Here is a 4,499-nt window from a genome sequence, read left to right as displayed (position 1 = left end):
TCCTGGCACTTCCCCTGTATGATTGCTGCTTCATTGTCCATATCTGGCCAGTAATACCCCATGCGTTGCATCCTTCTATATAGGCTGACTTTTTCTGCAACTCCACATGCTTGGGCGTGTAATTCTCCTAGTTTCAACTTTCCTTCCTTCTCGGTGATACATCTGGATAGTATTCCTCCTGGCAGTCTTCTATACAATTCTCCTTCAATCTGAGTGTAATCCATTAGTTCTTTAATGTTCCCTCTAGGGCTCGCCTCTTTCATCCTTTCTTTGACTTCGTCCCTCCAGTCCTACTGTTTGGATTCCCCGGGGTACATCCCTTGGAGGATCCTTACAATAGAATGTTTCTACCTTCCTATTTTTATCAGCATATCCCTCCCATTAAATGGTATTTGGGATCCCAGGGTGGCGAGAGCATCTGCAAACCTGTTTTCACTTCTTTGAGTGTATTCTATGCTGAAGGTTTGAAATTCCATCTCCAGCCTTTGTGCCCAAGTCCTGTAGGCTGCTAAGCTTTGTTCTCGTAATGCAAAGTCACCTTTCACTTGGAAGACTACAAGATTAGAATCTCCCAGCACTCTCATATGTTTCACTCCTATGCTGAGTGCTATAGTCAACCCAGTTAAGTATGCCTCATACTCAGCTACATTATTAGAGCATGAGAAACCAAGCTTGAAAGACAAGGGCATGATATCCCCATTTTCACAGCTTAGTACAATTCCTACCCATTTGAAGTTGCTGTAGCTGACCCGTCAAACCTCATGGTCCATTTCTTCCCTGGGATCTCCATCACTGCTACCTTACCAGGGATTTCTTCGCTCAGCGGGCCTTCTTCCTTCCCTGGGAATTGAGCTAGCAAATCTGCTATGGCCTGGCTCTTGACAGCCTTGGGAGTTCTCATACCTATATCATATTGTGAGAGTAACACTAGCCATTGTGCTATCCTTCCCGTGAGAAGGGGCTGGTGCAGGAGTGCTTTTATGGGGTGGGACTTGGTTACCAAGAGGATTTGGTGAGCTGAGAAGTACCTCTTCAACCTTTGGGATGCATAAACGATCACTAGGCAGACTTTCTCTATTCTGGGGTACCTGGTCTCGGTATCCTTGAGTGTTCTGCTTACATAATATATGGGCTGCTCATTTCCTTGGTCATCTTCTTGTGCCAGCAAAGCTCCTATTGCCTGAGAGTTTGATGCTAAGTATAGCAACAGAGGTCGCCCACGTACTGGTGCCTGGAGGGTGGGCAGATGATTCATAATGCTCTGAATTCTTTGAAAAGCTTCCTGCTGCTCTGTTCCCCAGGTAAATTCATTTCCCTTTTTCAATAGTTTGGATAGGCCTGCTGTAGCTGAGGCTAAACCAGGCACAAACCTCCTGATATAGGAGACCCTTCCCAAGAAGCTTTTGAGTTCCCTAACAGTAGTTGGTCTTCTCATCGTGGCAATAGCTGTGGCCTTGGCTGGGTCCACGCTTATGCCTTTGTGATGTACCAAGAACCCAAGGAACTTTCCAGCAAACACTCCAAAGGCGCACTTCATGGGGTTCATACATAACTTGTATTTCTTGCATCTTTCAAAGACTTGCTCAAGTACTTGGAAATGTCCTGTTCTAGTTTTTGACTTGACCACAATATCGTCTACATAATCTTCCATCTCCTCATGCATCATGTCATGGAAAATGGCTGTCATGGTCCGTTGATACGTAGCCCCCGCATTTTTGAGGCCAAAGGGCATTACAGTGTAGTAAAAGTTCCCAATCGGAGTTTTGAATGCCATCTTCTCTGTATCTTTGGCTGCCATGCGGATTTGGTTGTATCCACTGTACCCATCCATAAACGAGAACATTGAGTTTCCTGCAGCTGAATCTACAAGGAGGTCGATATTGGGCAAGGGGAACTCATCTTTAGGACATGCCTTGTTCAAGTTGCGAAAGTCTACACAGCAACGGATTTGACCATTTTTCTTCTTCACAGGTACAATGTTGGAAAGCCATCTTGGGTGTTGGATGGGTTCGATAAAACCAGCTGTTAGTAATTTCTTGACCTCTTGGACTATTTGAGCTTCTACCTCAGTGTGGAAGACCCTAGCTGGTTGGACTACTGGCCTCATCCCTGGGTCCACATTAAGAGAATGGACTACCAATTCCGAGTCTAGACCAGGCATCTCATCATAGGTCCATGCAAACACATCTCTGTATTTTTGAAGCAAGGTTACCAGTTGTTCTCTTTCTTGAGCCACCAATTGACTGCTAATGAAAACATGTTTTTGGGATCCTGGTTCTATTCCCAAGTCTACTTCCTTTAGTTCTTCCTCAGGCTGAATCTGGGCCTCCTTAACTGGTTCTTCTGGGATTTCTTCTTGGGCCATCATGCAGCTTGGTGGTCCGGGACCTTCCTGCACAATGCATTCGGGTCCCGCGCACCTTCACAAATGATAAATTAGCCTTCCCCCAGGTTCCCGCACCACCACACATTCTCGGGATCCTGAAGAGCTGGGCTCCCTCTTTTGTCTTTTTCTTTCTAGAAGGTTCCTCAAGTCACGGGTGCCCCTCCCTCCTTCTTCTTCTTCTTCTAGGATAGGTGCCCCTAGGGTTCCTGGGGCGGGGTTCTCATCATCTGGCTCCAACTCATCATAAAACATTGTTTCTGCAAAGTTCACTTCTCCCTGGCTGAAAGGATTATGGTTGGCAGGGATCCTTATGGGCCTTCCATTCAGCCTCCCTTTAATGCATTGATGGAACGTGGATGGAATAAGACGATGTTTATGAAGCCACGGGCGTCCCAGCAACACGTGATAAGAAACTTCTGCATTAATCACATGAAACCTTGTCAAAGCTACTATTGGCCCTACCCTTAAGGCTAGCTGCACGTATCCTTCTGTTGATTCCATCGATCCTCCAAATCCTGTTATTTCCATGGGAGCCCCCAGGATCCTTCTGTCAACTAAGCCAACAGCTTCCAGGGTACTTAAGGCTATGAGGTTGAGTGATGCCCCCGTATCCACCAGTGCTCTTCTGACTTGAACACCGTTTATGGTGGCCATGAGATAAAGGGGTCTACGGTGGTCTGGGTGCTCAATCTCCATGTCTTCATCAGTGAAGGTTATTGCATTGGTTGTTTCCAGGAAAGCTCGACTAGCATGCGACTCAGCTGTAAAGCATTCCATCCCTGAATCTGCTGCTATGCTCATGACTCTGTGGCACCCTTCTTGCTTCTGGTCCCGAATCCTAATTGATTGAATAGTGACCTGAACTTAGGATTCTTCTGGAGGGTTCTGACTGTGCTTGGGTGGAAGGATCCTTCAGATTCTCCTGCTTCTGCCGGGTTCCCGTGTATTACTACTGCTACCACCCCTTTTCCTTTGTGGTTAGGCAAGGGGTTCCTCTCCACTTCTGGCTCCTTCTGAGTGAGTTCCAAGGTTCCTTCTCTCAACTTTTTGTGGAAGAGTCTGCGAAGGGTCCAGCAGTCCTTAGTGGAGTGCTTCACATAATTATGGATTCTGCAAAATAAAGGATTCTTCCTTTCTTCTTCGGTTGGTGGCCTGGACACAGTGAATGGCCTGACAACCCCATCTCCAATCCATTTGTCTAGGACATGGCTTAACTCCTCAGCTGTGCATGGGATCACCGGTGGTTCCTCAAACACCTTCCCATCTGGTCTCTTCCTTTTCTCTCCTGCTGATGCTGTCATAGCTTGGGACGCGGGCAGCCTTTTTGTTCTCATGGTTTGCGCCGTCCTTCTGGTTCTCTGTAGCAGGTCAGCAAACTGTGTGATACATAAATTTTCAAGGTTGAGCCTGTAATCAAAAAACATGTTGGCTATACAGGTTTCCACGAGCTCCTTTTCTTCATGGTCTCCATAGCAGTCTAGGGACACACCTTCGAATCTTTTAATGAATTGAACAGGATCTTCTCCAGGTCTCTGCCTCACCATTTGCAGGTTTTGGAAAGTGATTTTGTCTTCACCAGGGTAATATTTGGCGCAGAATTTTTCCATCATCTCATCCCAGGTCTTGATGGACCCGGGTCTCAGCGTGGTGTACCAAGTGTATGCCCTATCCACTAAGGATTTGGCAAATTCCCTTAGATATAATTCTTTGTCTCCTGCATAGGGGCCCATAGTGTGGACAAACCTGCTCACATGTTCCACGGCACTTCCATTCCTCCCATCGAAAGGATGGAACTTTGGGGGTTCGTATCCCTTAGGATATGGTTTGCCAAGAAGTTCTGGAGGGAACGGGGGATCCCGAGAGAATTGCTTGGGGATCCCTAAGAGTTTTTCCCTTTCTTGCTCCAGGAGGGCATTGACGTCTGCCAGTGTCAAGTACTGAGGGTTAGCTCTTCCTTCCACTGCTGACCCTCCTTCTGGCTGTGTCCCATCTTGGTGGCCGGTAGGGGGAATATTGTCTCTAATTTCCTGTGTCCTGCCTTCTTTGAGAAGACGAACTTCTTGCTCCAGATCCTTTAACATTATTGTCATCCTGGCCATTAGGTCTGGTTCCT

Source organism: Quercus robur, chromosome 3 (genome assembly GCF_932294415.1).
Source record: "Quercus robur chromosome 3, dhQueRobu3.1, whole genome shotgun sequence".
NCBI lineage: Eukaryota > Viridiplantae > Streptophyta > Magnoliopsida > Fagales > Fagaceae > Quercus > Quercus robur.
This window is presented reverse-complemented; position numbering follows the sequence as displayed.